The sequence below is a fragment of the Nycticebus coucang genome, chromosome 9 (genome assembly GCF_027406575.1).
Source record: "Nycticebus coucang isolate mNycCou1 chromosome 9, mNycCou1.pri, whole genome shotgun sequence".
In the NCBI taxonomy this organism is placed as follows: Eukaryota; Metazoa; Chordata; class Mammalia; order Primates; family Lorisidae; genus Nycticebus; species Nycticebus coucang.
The window spans coordinates 37866330-37880989 of NC_069788.1; the positions used below are offsets into that span (position 1 = coordinate 37866330).

General features: G+C 50.2%; 1 protein-coding gene across 6 annotated transcripts in view; it reads left to right on the plus strand.

Moving 5' to 3' along the window:
• Positions 1 to 14660, plus strand: part of TFEB (transcription factor EB) — a 56773-nt gene that overhangs the window by 31283 nt on the left and 10830 nt on the right. Inside the window, exon 1 of one of the 6 annotated variants that reach the window (XM_053601971.1) lies at positions 3144 to 3292. The exons of 4 other annotated variants lie outside the window; for them this stretch is intronic. The gene's annotated coding sequence lies outside the window, so the exon portion shown is untranslated. Of the gene's footprint in view, positions 1 to 3143; positions 3293 to 9762; positions 9787 to 14660 lie in introns of those variants that run through there. One more of the 6 variants, XM_053601967.1, reaches the window with a different exon arrangement.

Consider the following 14660-nt stretch of genomic DNA (forward strand, 5'->3'; position numbering starts at 1 on the left):
TGTCACCTGTGCCTAGTTTTGAGCGTGGACCACATAGCTGTGCCCAGGTTCTAGAATTCTGGAGTTCTGGAGTTCTATAGTTCTGTCCCAGGGGCAGGATGGGGGTGGAAGGCAATGCTGGCCTTCTAAGCCTATTGCCTATTGGCAGTCCTATTGGCATTTGCCTCATTAGTAACCTAATGTTGCCATCACCCCTGGTGTGGAGGTTTCTTCTCCATACAACTTGCAACCATGGCAGATCCGTTTTTCTTCTCTTTTCCTTCCGAAGTCTACTTCTGAGGGAAGTGTGCATTTGGCCATTGCATCCAGCTCAACCTGTCTCCTCAGTAACTGGGTCTTATACACCTGCATCCCACAAGTGGGCCTGCACCCATTGCTCTGGCCATTTACTGGCCTTTCTTTCTAAGCTGTTAGAGTTAGCTGCTCGATTTCAGCTCAAAACTGCCTCCTCAGGTTCCACTGGCTGAGACAAGGATGTGCATGCAAATGGTTTATTTGGGAAATTACCCCAGGGAGCATCAGTAGTAGAGTAGGATTTGTGAAACAGGGAAGGGAAGGAAGCAGATAAAATGTGTGTCAGTCAGCAGGTGACTGCTGTGGACATCTGAGGCTTGATCCCACTGGGGCACACTGTAGCACATGCTTTACGGTCACCTAATGGAGGAATTGAGGTCTTAGGTTAGAGGGTGATGGGAGAGGACAGGGGGCCGACTTTTTTGGCTCTGGCACCAATGCAGATGCTAGCACCTAGAAATGCCCAGGTGGGCAGGTTGGAGACTGTGAGTGCCCAGGGCACATGGCTGGGGCCCTGACAGCTTCTGCTACACTCAGTAGGCCCTGGTGGTCTACCAACCCCTCTTCTTACAGCCCCCTTTTTATGTCTGAGAGGCTTGCCCAAGCATATGCCTTCCCATAAGTGTCTGATACCAGCACCATGGTCAGAAAGAGGGAGCTGTCAGGGTCCCCCAGGCACTCGCAGCAGAGGAAAGTGACCTTGAATAAATGAGGTACTTACCGTATGCCAGACATTGGCTAGTGACACCTCTGCGCTACATGCTCTCCTAGAAGGAGTGCACACACGCTGGGCGGCGCATAGCCTGGAGCCATCTTTGAGTCCCCTCCCAATGCTCACATCCTGAGACTGTGATTGTAGCGGTTTTCTGACTTCCTTTTCCTTTCTCTCAATGCCCCTGTCTCTTCCCCTTGCCCATGGCTGCCATGTGGCTGCCTCGTAGCCAGTTGGGAACTGACCCTCCTGTACCCTCTCTCTGTCTCCGTCACAACAGTGTGCAATTCGCAGGCTTGGGGGGTTCATTTGATGCAAGGGCATCCCTCTTTGTCCCTGTGATGGCTCTGTCAATGCCTGCTACCTGAGAGGGGCCTCCTTCTTGACTTCACCTGCTTTGCTCCCAGAACTCCCAGCCTCATGCTCCAGGTCTGATGCCTTCTGAGTCTGAGCGAATGGGAAGAATTAAAAGTGGGAAGTGCTATGTAGGTAAGGCCCTCTGTGGTGGTGCGGGGGGAGGGCAGAAGACAGGGATGGGGCAGGACTGGCCTGTGTGTCCTAGCTAGAGATGGTATGTTGGGCCACAGCAGGAATGCCAAATCACAGTCCCTTTGATGCCTCTCTCCAGCCACCCAGCCCCTGCCTTTGCCCTTGAGTTTCACTTCCAAACCAGGTTTGGTCAAGGTGCATGTGCCCAGAGGCAGATGCAGGAGTGTAGCTGCCACCTCATTTCCTCTGACATCTTTCCCCCTTACTAGGAACATCCATTCCCCAGCTCATGGGCAGGACTGGCCTTGACAGCGGGAACATTTCACTTGCAAAGAAAGGTGGCTGTACACTTATTCCAGGCAGGTGTGTTGGTGTGAGGGCCTGGAGGAGAACGCAGAGGACTCGTACAGGAGGTGGAAGTTGGGGTTTATGGTGGGGCTTCCATCTTGTCTCAGGCTTATGCTTCAGCATCTTTGCTCCAGGGAAGAGTCTCACCCCCGTGTGAGAAGAGGAGCAGCTTTGAGCCTTGGGGCTGGGGAGGCAGAAGGCATGGAGAAAGGATGTGTGCAAGATGATGAGAGTGGAGAGCAGACCTCCCGACACTCCTCCCACGCCCCCAACATGCACAGAGTTCAAGGTACTTGATTCCTCTTTCTGTCCTGAAAAGGGCAGAGTGCTTCTGGTGGTGTTTAAGGATAGAATAAAGGGTTAGACATATCTGTGAATTTTGTGAATAAGGCCCTCATGTTCCTCTCATCCCTGGGAGACAGGTGGGATGCTGCTGCAGGAGGCCCTTTCTCCTCTGTCCGGAGCTGGGGTGGACTATACTGGGGCAGGGCAGGAGCAAAGCCAAGCTCCGGATCTGGGGCACTTGATATCATTTGGGTGTCCTGGGGTGGGCTGGGGCTGGGATAGGACCAAGGCAAGGTGCCCCCTGGACTTTCCCTGTTAACTCTTCCCAGAAGCCCAGCTCTTGGGGCAGGACAGGAGAGGATACCTGGTGGGGTAGGTGCATGTCATGGGAAAGAAGAGCCCCTTGGCTTTTGAGTTCCTGGGCCACTGCCTATGTTGGCTGCCCTGTCCCCACCAGGCGTGAGTCAGATCGAAAGCAGAAGCTGCCAGACATTGCTCAGGGTGAAGTGAGGCAGAACCAACTGTGCTATTTTGGAACCTGGTTAATTCCCCCTTCTGCCCCACCCCCTTCTCTTAGGGCTCCCACCGCCTCCTGGTCTCAGCACTTTGACTTCCTCAAGGGAACAGTTGGGACATGGCTTGATTTCCCCTGGAATGTATGGGAGGGGTGTGCTAAAATGCTCCTCCACTTGCCAGGCCCTCCACCCTGGCCAAAAGGTGCTGGTTTCTGGGGACCAGCCCTCTGGGGTGTTGGAAGGGCAGAGCGCGCCCTCCCATTGGGAGCTGGCGGGCAGGGTGGCCCTGGCTCGCAGTACTGTCCTTCTGGGCCTGGCGGCCACCCTGCCCCTGCCATCTTTAGTCACTCTCAGGTCAGCTGTCAGCTGCCTCTCCCAGGGGTGTGAGCTGACAAGTGCTTCAGGTGGGAGCTTCTCCTGGCAGTGAATCTTAGAGGGATTTCCGGACCCAGAGGGGAGATATTTTGGGGCCCAGGGCCTTTCCAGAACCTGTGAAATCACACACCCTGCTGTGGCCTTGACTGACTCTCCTAGTTGATGGTTCTTTCTTAGGCATTCTGGGCCTGCTTGGGGTTCTGGCCCACGGGTTTCTTTGGAGCCCATGTGAACCTGGGGGACCCTGGCTGTCCAACTTTTGGTGGTAAAAGAGGTCAGTATGTGTTTCTGAGCTGAAGATGGGATGCAAGGTGAGAGCTGTCACCTGTCCAGGGATGAGGTGGGCAGGAGTCCCTACCCTTATGGAAGCTGAGTGGTTGGAGAGAAGGTTGGCTTTGTCGGTGTGAGCGTGTGCCTTGGAGATGGACTTGGGCTATGTGGCATGTGGCTGCCTCTCAGGGCACCCTGTGGTCGGAGCCCCACTCTGTGGTTTGCCACCCAGCAACCTGGTGAGGTGGGTGATCGTGCACTAGGGGGCAGGGATCAGCAGGTGACCAGTTAACGTTTGGGTCCTTGTTAACCAGGTGAGCAGGGCTAGGGTTTCTCATTGCTCAGATGGAGGCAGGGTTTAGGCAGGTGAGAGGTAGGGGCAAAGCAGTATGGGGAATAAGTGGGCTCCTTGGGGGGCTTTGGCTCCCCCAAGCTTCCTACAGAGCACGTGGCACACAGGCCCAGGCGTACGCTCTCCCCAAGGTTGTCTCTGCTGGAGCTGTTTTTTGGGCAGGTGGGCTCTGGGACAGTGGTATATGATGGTGAGTATGTATGTGTGTACAGTGGTTTGTATGCAAGAGATGGTGTGAGTGGGCGAGTGGGTGTGTCTCACAAGGTTCCACCGGGTTGTTTTTCTGCTGGTAACCATATCAGCTTCTACCTGGACTGTTTCCCTCTCCTGCGTGGGCCTGAGCTCAGCACCGAGTGAGCTGCTGAGTGTGGAACCGGCCTGTAGCCCTGAGTTCTGACTTTCCCCTTGGCTCCTGGGCCTGAGAATCAGGCTGTTTGCTCAAGTTCACTGTGGAGTCCTGCCTGTTCTTTGATATCTATCTGTCTACTGGGGTCTTATACCTCCCTGATTTTCCCACCTGTCACCAGTTTTCATGCTTAGAAGTAGGTAACTAAGTCCCCAAAGGCAAAAAGCAAAATTTCTTTAATGTGACCACAAATCTCCTGCAGTGATTTGCTAAAATGCAGATTCTGACTCAGTATTCTGGCCTGGTGCCTGAGAGTCTGTATTTCTAACCAGGAGATGTGATGTCTTAAAAGGCTCTTTCTTATCTAAGGTCCTAGTATCCAACCAGATGGGTTGTGGCCATCTAGGCAGGGAAATAACACTCATGATCACCCCTCATGTGCCAGACTCGCAGACTTCAGCTCCTTTAACCTCCTCACCCCTACTGAAGAAGGTGGCATTATTGCTTTCCTGTTTCACAGATGGGGAAACCAAGGCTCTGAAAGGTTAAGTTCCTGCCCCCAGTCACACAGCTGATAAATGGCAAAGCCAGATTTGAACTCTGGTTCTTCAGGGTCCAGAGTAAACCCAGCTGCCTTCCAGTGGACAGACTCGGCAGGGATGATGCAGGTTCATCCTCTGGTGGGGATCAAATGCAGCTGTCAGGGAATTGCAGGAGTAGGCTGGGTGGCTCTTGGATGGAGTGGTATCTTGGGGGGAAGGAGAGATTGAATGGGAGTGTTCTTCATGCTCAGGAGTATGAGCAGGAAGTGGTCGGGTGTGCAGACTCCAACATCAGTCACCCCAGTTCCACTTCCTACCAGCTGTGTGACCTTGGGCAGGTATTCAACCTTTCGTGCCTCAGTTGTCCTCTCTGTAAAGTGGGGGCATATATTAATACCTCTCTCATGGGTAGATGGGGTTGCTTTGAAGTTTAAATCAGTAATACTATCAACTCAGAACAATGCTTAGTGTACAGCAAATGCTCAGTAACTCAATAATATGTGTGACACTGCCTGTTGGTTTGTACCTGGGAGACAACAGTTCACCTTCTGTGAACTTACTGCAATTGTCCAAGCTCAGAGATGTTTTCTTCCTTTCTTCCTCCCTCCCCTTCTCCAATGTCTTTTATTTAGCAAAGCCTGGCTACTTCAGTTATAAGGTGGTTATTTCCAAAGTACTCAGGGTGGATTAGATTTGTGAAAATAAAGCCAGTGGGCAAGCCATAGGAGACTGGGGAGGCTGGGGCTGGTGGGGGGGAGGGATGGGGTCAAAAGCGAGGAAGGAGAGGGAGACCCCAGGAGCAGGGGCAGGGGCCAGGCACTAGTGGGGTCGCAGTGCTCTGCAGACCCTGGACTTGGGGCAGGGAGGCTTAGGTATTGAGGCTGTAAGGGCCATTATTAGTCAATTCAGAAGGACAGATACAGGGAGGCCTGACCTGGGGCTGGGTGTGGGCCAGAAACCTGTGTGCCTGGCTGCACACTCCTCTGTGCCCTTTGTACGGCATCTTCTCATACCTGAGTCAATGAGCCTTCCCTGCCCGAAGTAGCTGACAGAAGAGGCTGGGGTATGGATTCCTCTCTCCTGAGGAGATGGAGAAGCAAAGGCTGGGGCCCTAAGGCTGCCATAGCTCTGGAAAGGGAAGTCTTGTAGGCTGAGTCCACAGGGGCCTAGCCCTGCACATATGAGTGCTGCAGAACTCTTTGCAGCCCAGACTGGGCGGAGCGTTTGAGAGGTCCCATCCAGCTTCTGCACATTATCAGTGGTGGGTCCAGTGGTGGGCCCAGAGAGAGGACAGGAGTTGCCCAAGGGCACAGAGCTGGGTGGTAGCAAAGCTCTTCCCACTATGGCCATAAGCAGGCTTTTGTGCTGGGCCTATAGGGATGAGGAAAACCTTCTGAAACAAATTCATTCCAGAGGGTCAAGGCTTGTGGTCCCCAAATCCACTATGGCATGAAATAACCAATCGGGCAGAGCTTTTGGCTTCAGTCTCCCTGGAGAGGGGCCTCTGTGGCCACATGGGGTGACAGCTGTGGACATCCATGAGAACAGCTGACTTTCCCTGGCAGGGGAAGGGAGCAGGTCCAATGGGGTGAGGAAATGGGGTTTGGGGCACTCAGAGTCCTCTCTGAGCCCCCTCCCTTGCCCTCAGGCCCTTTTCCTATACCAGGAGCCATCTAAGGTCTGGACCCCACTGCCCTCCACCACACTCACTGCACCATGGTCCAGTGCCAGGACTCTGATCATTGTAGTCACATTTCTGTCTGACCAACCTGGTCTAACACCACCTCACCCCTAGCCCTCTCACAGGCCACGTTAAGCACCTCAGCGAGATTCAGATATATCGTCCCTGGGGCTCCTGGGCAGGGATCTCCTGGCTCTTTAGCAGGAATGTCTGCATGTGGGGTCTGGCCTGCATCATGAGGTGTCTGGTAAGGCCAAGAGATGCATAGGCCTCCCTGGGGGGCCTCTGTAGGATTCACTGAGGGGGGACATGGCATACGGGGAGTGAGGCAGTGCTGGCAGCATAGGGGACAATAACCCATCTCCATCGTGGAGAGGTTTCCCAGGGGCCCCAGGTTTCCTCTTCTGTGCAGGCCACACACCTGAGAGGGACCTGGCCTTGAATCCCTGCCTCACTAGGTTCTCACGGCAGGACCTTGGACAAGTCATTTAACCTTTTGCATCTCAGTTTTCTCATCTGCCAGTGGTGCTATTTGTCCTGTGAGGTATTTGTGGGAGATGAACGAGATCTGACCTGGGTCACATGTTAAGTGGCTTACCCAGTGCGTAGTAGGGATTCAGGGAGTGTTTGCTGGTGTGTGCTAATCGAGCATTTGTTGGGCCATTGGACAAGCAGCCCTGAGGGCCCTGTGTCTCCTTCTGGGAAGTTTGAATGGTGGGATGGTGTGGAGGTTCTAAAGAAGAAGGTTTCTCTGGAAGCTTCCTTGTAGCTAAGGAGACTGGTAGGGGCTAGGAAACATCTAAAAAATAGGCAGAGTGGACACAGGCAGGATGTATGAATGGATGGGATGCTTAGGAAGGTGCAGTGAGCAAGGAAGAGTGGGACTTCAGGCTCCCCACCCCACTCCTATCCGGAGAAAGGCCGCTGCCTGCTCAGGGGAGCCTTTGACTGCAAAGAGCAGCCTAGGGATTCAGCAGTGTGCCTGTGTGTGTGTGTGTGTGAGGGCGAGAGAGAGAGAGACAGAGAGACAGAGAGTCGGTCCTGGACTGGATCTGTGCTTATCACCAGGGTGGAACACCCCCAGACCTTTCTGGTTTCTCCTCTCCATGTCCCCCCACCCCCTTCCTGCCACACCCAGTGGCAGCACTCCTGGGTAGGCTTTGTGCCAGGATCCAGCTGGTCCCCGTGGAACAGAACGGGGCACCTCTCTGGTCTGCAATTGCCTTTGAAGCTGCTCCCCCTCTTGCCCCAGGCCAACAGGCTGGCCAGCTGGGAGGCGCCAGCTCCCGCCCTTTCCTGTGGGATATGACCTGGGTCTTGGGGCTGATGGGCCTGAGTTGTGGGAACTGGAGGCCACTAAATGGGCCAGGAGCTCTTGTGACTGCCCATCTCCTCCCCTCTCCTTCCTTTCCCGCCTTCTCACCTCCTGCTGGTCCTCAGAGATTTAAAAACAAGCCTTTGCTCCTAGCCCACAGCCCTGTGTAGAGGAGAGGTGGCCACAGGACGGTCTGGCTTAGAGTCTTACTCTGCTACCACTGATGCGCACTGTGCAGGTTCCTTTTCTGAAGTCTTGGCTTCGTTATTTACTTCCAGATCTTTATTCATCACAAACAGTGGTTTGGTTAGTCAGCAATAAGTGTTCCCACTTGGCAGAGTGATTATGTTGCATGACAGATGCAGAAGGCCACATCCTGCATGACAGCCTTTATGTGCTTCAGTGAGACCAGCACACTCAGCCATGGTGATGGAGGCCAGACAGGGAGTTTCCTCTGGGGCAGGGTCCTGGAGACCTTTTCCATCTTGACCTAAATGGTGAATTTTACAAGTACAAAACCTATAAAAGTTTATCAGGCTATGTACTCCAAATCTGTACATTTTGCTGGGATAAAGTATAGCTCAACAAAAAAATAAAAAGATTTTAGAAAGAATTAAAAATATTAAAAGCTTAGCACTCTGGGAGGCTGAGCAGGTGGATCGCTTGAGGTCAGGAGTTTGAGACCAGCCTGAGCAAGAGCAAGACCCTGTCTCTAAAAACCTAGCCGGGTATTGTGGTGGGTGCCTGTAGTCCCAGCTACTTGGGAGGCCGAGGCAAGAGGATCACTTGAGCCCAAGAGTTTGAGGTTGCTGTGAGTTATGACACCAGGGCATCTACCCAGGGTGACAGAGTGAGACTCTGTCTCAAAAAAAAAAAAAAAAATAATTAAAAGTATGTACCCACACTATTGACCTTATTTCCATTTCTGATAACACTCTAATCAAACAGTGCAAATTTACCACGTAACTTTGTTTTCTGTTTTTAAGTTTTTTGAGACATAGTCTCACTTTGTCAACCTGGGTAGAGTACTATGGCATCATAGTTTACAGCAATGTCAAACTCTGGGACTCAAGTGATCCTCCTGCCTCAGCTTCCCAAGTAGCTGGGACTTACAGGCACCCACCACAATGCCCAGCTAGTTTTTCTATTTTTAGTAGAGACAGGGTCTCGCTCTTGCTCAACTGATCTCAAACTTCTGAGCTCAAGCAATCCACCTGTCTTGGCCTCCTAAAGTTCAGGGATTATAGGTGTGAGCCATTATGGCTGGCCTGCCAGGTAACTTTGGCTTGCTATTTTTCAGTATTGGGAGTATCCAGAGAACCCTGTTGTTACCCTTTATAACATCTGGGTAACCACTGAGCCAGGCAATGTAATAATGTAATATAGGTTATTAAACCTACATTATTAAATGTCATCATCAATGTGCCAGGCACTGTGCTAAGTACTCTGCCTTAACAAATGGGTTCATCATCTTTGTAGAACCCAAAGAGGTGGATATTATTATTCCTCACCTTTCTCTCCTCAGATCCACTGCAGTGAATTACATGACATACAAGCTTTGGAAAAGAAAATCTTTTTTTTTTAGAGACAGAGTCTCACTTTATCGCCCTCCGTAGAGTGCTGTAGCGTCACAGCTCACAGCAACCTCCAACTCCTGGGCTTAGGCAATTCTCTTGCCTCAGCCTCCCCAGTAGCTGGGACTACAGGCGCCCGCCACAACACTTGGCTATTTTTGTTGTTGTTGCAGTTGTTGCAGTTTGGCCGGGTTTGAACCCTCCACCCTCAGTATATGGGGCCGGTGCCCTATCCACTGGGCCACAGGCGACGCCTGGAAAAGAAAATCTTAAAAGCTCAAGGTTTTTGGAGAGGAAAGAAAAAAGGGTGGTTGGCAATGGGAAAAGCTGGCCCAAGGCCTTCCTCACCCTGTCCAGTAAGGAGAGGCAGAGGCTGTGGTCACTGCCATGCTGTTCTGCTTTGCCCCAGCCTTGGGCATTTGATGTTGTAGTGTGTGAATCAATGGGTGGACGGATGGGGACCCTTTCCCCAATAGGAACTTAAGTGGAGCAGAAGGAACTTGTGCAGGGATGTCCCCAGTGGGCCTGGTTGCAGCGATAGTGAACAGTGGTGGAATGGTGGCACCTCTCTGCCCATGCTTTCACCCTCACAGAGGCCCCTATGCCCAGCTTCCTCACTTAGGACGCAGAGAGATGACCTCAGCTGCAAACCGCACTTGACTGATGAGGAGACTGAGGCTGAGCCCAGGTACTGAGTCAGGCCCAAGGCTGGGATTTGAATGCAAGCATCTGATGCCATGCCCTCAGCCTCCCCACAGCATCTTGTGGGCAGGCCCACTGGCTCCTGGGAGCCATATGACACCTCCCTATGCCTAGCTCTGTTTGGGTCTGGGTCAACTGGTGCCATCTCCCCAGCCCCTGCGGGGACCCACAACCTTCTTGGTAATTTAGAAGAGGCTTGTCTATGGGGATTATGTGGCAATTCTTGTTCTGTTTCCTAGTTCATCAGGCCTTGCTCTGCCACCTCCCCAGCCAGAAGGGGCTCAAAGAAACAAAACAAACCCCCAACCTGGAATCTTTCCCTCTCTTCCCTTCCCAAGGCTGAAAGGTCCCTAGTAGGTCACAAAGTCCTTCTTGCTGCCTCTGGCAGCCTCAGCACCTGTTCAGGAGGCCTTCCTTTAGTGGCCAGTCTACTTCCCCAGGACTGACTGGGCAGCTCCTACACAACTGGTAGTTCGTAACAGACTAGATCAGAAGAAAACTGCTTCAGACCACAGAGGCCTACAGCACCCCAAATGGCTTAAACAGGTCCCCCAGCTGCCGGGCTCACACACTTTGTTGTTTCAGCTGCCAGACATGTGTTTTCTGGGAATGCAGGAAATTATCTCTGCCCTTTAAGGAAGGGTAAAATTTTTTTCTGCTTGTATTCAGGATTCCAGACCATTCCATTGTCCAGAAAACCCTCTGGCCCCTGGGCTGGATGAAAAGAGATCAGCTGCTGAAACCCCTGATCACAGGGGGACTTCTTCAGTGGGAATCTCTAAAACACAATGTGGCGACCCTCACCCCAAGTGCAGGGCTGAGGCCTGACTCCAGGGTTAGGGCAGTGGAGCCAGACTGCCAGGGTCCAGCCTCTGTGACCTGTAGCAAGGGACAACCTTTCTGTGCCTGTGTTTCCTCATTCCTCATTATTGCCTGTGAGGACAATAATGGTACTCACGTCAGTGACATAATTGTGATAATTAAATAAGATGCTTCGAACAGTACCTAGCACATAGTAAGCACTCCATAAACATTAGCTAGTAACACAAAATATTTTTTCCTTCTTAGAAAGATATATGTTTATTATATTATAGGAAAAGAATAACATTCCAAAGATTTTTAAGAGCCACACAAAATATTTATGATTGTATCATCCAAAGAAGTAAGTAATATTTTTGTACATTTCCTACCAATGACGCTTCTCTTTTTTTCTTTCTTTCTTTTTTGGAAATAGAGTCTCTCAATTGTTCAGGCTGGAGTGCAGAGGTCCAATCATAGCTCACTGTAACCTTGAACTCCTGGGTTCAAGTGATCCTCTTGTCTCAGCCTCCTGAGTAGTTGGGATTACAGGTGCATGCCACCATATCTAGCTGATTTTTTATTTTTAAATATTTTTTTATAGAAACAGGGTCTTGCTATGTGCCCAGGCTCTAAGTGGCATTTCTACACATAATTTTGCCCAGTGGTGATCAGATTTTAGATACAATATTGTATTTTACTTTTTGTCACTTGACATATCCCCATGTTATTTAATGTAAATGCTACATTCCATTAGCAGGGAGCATACCATAATTTATTTAACTATCCTATAACTAGGCATTGAAATTATTCTTTATATTTATGTAATGTAAAGTGCATTTTTATGTACAAAAGGCTTTTCTGCATCTAGGATTACTTCTTTTTGTTTGTTTGTTTTTTGAGACAGAGTCTCAAGCTGTCACCCTGGGTAGAGTGCTGTGGCATCATGGCTCACAGCAACCTCAAACTCTTGGGCTTAAGCGATTCTCTTGCCTCCCAAGTAGCCGGGACTACAGGCGTCCGCCACAACGCCTGGCTATTTTTAAGTTGTAGTTGTCATTGTTGTTTGGCAGGCCTGGGCTGGATTCGAACCCACCAGTTCCAGTGTACGTGAATGGCGCCCTAGCCGCTTGAGCTACAGGCGCTGAGCTCTAGGATTACTTCTTTAAGCTAGTAAATTTTTTTTTTTTTTGAGACAGAGTCTCACTACATCACGCTCAGTACAGCGCTGTGGCCATCACTGTTCACAGCAACCTCAAACTCTTGGGCTTAAGCAATTCTCTTGCCTCAGCCTCCCAAGTACTGGAACTACAGGCTCCTGCCACAATGCCCAGCTATTTTTTTGTTGTAGTTGTCGTTGTTTAGAAAGCCCAGCTGGATTTGAATCCACCAGCCCCAGTGTATGTGGCCAGTGCTGAACTATGGGTGCTGAGCCAAGCTAGCGAATTTTTTTAAAGCTTTGATACATATCAATAAATTGCTTTTCTAAGGAGGTGAGCCAAGATATGCTCTGGATGTTGTGTTGAAGTTACCTGGTACCAAAGGCATCTTAAAATTATAGACAGTCAGGGAAGGGGGAACGTTGGTGAAAGAAGTTTGCTTAACTCTTCTTTTAAACTGTGAATAGCTGTCCTTTTTATGTGATGTTTTTATCAGAGTATAACACAGAAAATTACAAATTGTAAGTGAGCAGCTGCACAAATAATCATAAACAAGAAGCTTTTATGGCACCAACATCTGCCAGATTATAGAACGTTCCTAGTCTCCGGCCTAGTCAAGCCATCTTGGTGTCCCTCCCAGGCATTCCTCTAAAGGGAAATAGAGTTCTGACTTCTAACACAGTAGATTCGTTTTCCTGTTTTTGAACTTTATATACATAGACCGTAGTGCATGCTGTATGCATTTTTGTGTCTGGCTTCTTTTGTTCAACTTTACATCTGCGAGTCGTCTCTGTTGTGTGTAACAGTAGTTCATTCGCTGTCATTGCTGAGTAGTGTTGGATTGTGGATGTACCACAACTTCTTTATCCATTCTTCTTTAATGGCCATTTGGCTGGTTTCTAGTTTTGGCTCCTATACGTGGTGCTGCTGTGAACATTCCATTTGCTGGTTCCATTTGGTGAACACACAGATGCTTTTTTCTTAGGCATGTCTGTACGAGTGGAGTCAGTAGGTCACGGGGTAGATGTGTGTCAGCTTCCTACTCCAGTTTTTAAAGGATCCTCTAGAGGGCGCTCCAGGCCCCCACAAGCAATTGAAGGGATCTGCCTCAGCTAAGAGCAGTCTGAGGGGTGCTGCATGAAGACTATACCCCCTCCAAGGGCTCATGCCTGGGATGGAAGGGAGAGGCTGGAGTCTTCCATCTCCAGCTGGTATGTGGCTGCTGACCCTGGCTCTGTGCCTTTGCTGGCCACTCACTCAGGGTCCTTGGCTGGCCTAACAATTATGGCACTGAGCAAGGCAGGATTTGGGCCAGACTAGGTGGAGCTGGGGGATGCCTTTCCTGGGAGACCTACCTTTGGACATGATTGGAAGCAGGTTGGGCCCCTCACAAACCTCTAGGAGCTGCCCTGCCCTCTCCCCCCTGTATTAAGAGAATCACATGGGTAGGACAAATTCACATCACAGGAGTTAGGTGCTCCATAAGTGGAATGAGAAACTCCAAACCCTTCTTTACTCCCCTGCCCTGCGCTAATCACACTGAACAGTTTAGGGCGCTGGGGAAGCCTAGAATAGTAGTTAAAGATGGGAGATTTGAATCAGGCTACCTGGATCAAAACTCTATTCTTCTATTTATCAGCCATGGAAACTTGGGCAAGTTCCTTTACCTCTGTGTGTCTCTGTTTCCCCAGTGACAGATAGGGACAGTAAGTAGCACTCACCTCAGTGGGCTGTAGTGAAGGAAAAAAATGAATTAATATTTTAAAGCACATTGATTGGACATGGTGGCTCATGTCTATAATTCTTTTTTTTTGAGACAGAGTTTTAAGCTGTCACCCTGTGTTGAGTGCTGTGGCGTCATTGCTCATAGCAATCTCCAACTCTTGGGCTCCAGTGATCCTCTTGCCTCAGTTTTTCTATCTTTAGTAGAGACAGAGTCTTACTTTTGCTCAGGCTGGTCTCAAACTCCTATAAACGCCTGTAATCCTATCACTCTGGGAGGCTGAGGCAGGTGGATTGCTTGAGCTCAGGAGTTCTAGTCTGAGCTAGAGTGAGACCCCCCCCATCTCTAAAACTAGCCAGGTGTTGTGGGGAGCATCTGTAGTCCTAGCTACTGGGGAGGCTGAGGCAAGAGAATCACTTAAGCCAAGAGTTTGAGGTTGCTGTGAGCTGTGACAGCATGGCACTCTAAGGGCATCAAAAAATTAAATAAATAAATAAATAATAAAAATAAAATAAAAAATAAAAGCACAGCAACCAGCCCTGGGCCATAGAAGGCATTCAGCAAATATTCAGCTACCAATATTAAGATCTTGCTAATCTTTTCTTCACATGGACCCATTTCTTGCCAAAATGGGCTCAGGCTGTACATTTGATTCTGCAGCTTGCTTCCTCCACCTAGTGCTGTGTCTTTGATGTCTTCTTTCCTATGTCTGAGGCTTTCCTGTTCTAGAAGAAGAACCTCCTGTTTTCTCCTTACTTGTAAGTGATTTCTCCTTGTCCCTCCTCTCTGTCTGCCCACCTCTTCCCTCAGGAAAAGTTCTGACCCGATGATTCATACCAAGGCTACATGAATCTAGCTTCAATCTTGCCCAGAGGAGGCCAGGATCCCCCATTATCAAATGCCTAGCGGGCCAGGCGGCTTTCACACACTCACAGTGTCAACCTGAATCCTTCCGATGGCCCCACGAGGCAGGTGCTGTTATTGGCTGCATTTTACAGACAAAGAAAGCAAACACAGAGAGGTTAAGTGGCTTTTCAGTCACCCAGCCAGTACAGGCAGTGAGTCTGTCAGGCTGCGAAGCTCATTTTGGTCATGACCAAGTTGGAAGCCAGACTGAGCTTTGGGCTGAGGCAGAGTTAGCTGAGAGGCTCTTGGTGGGCAGCCACGGGAGGCAGATGG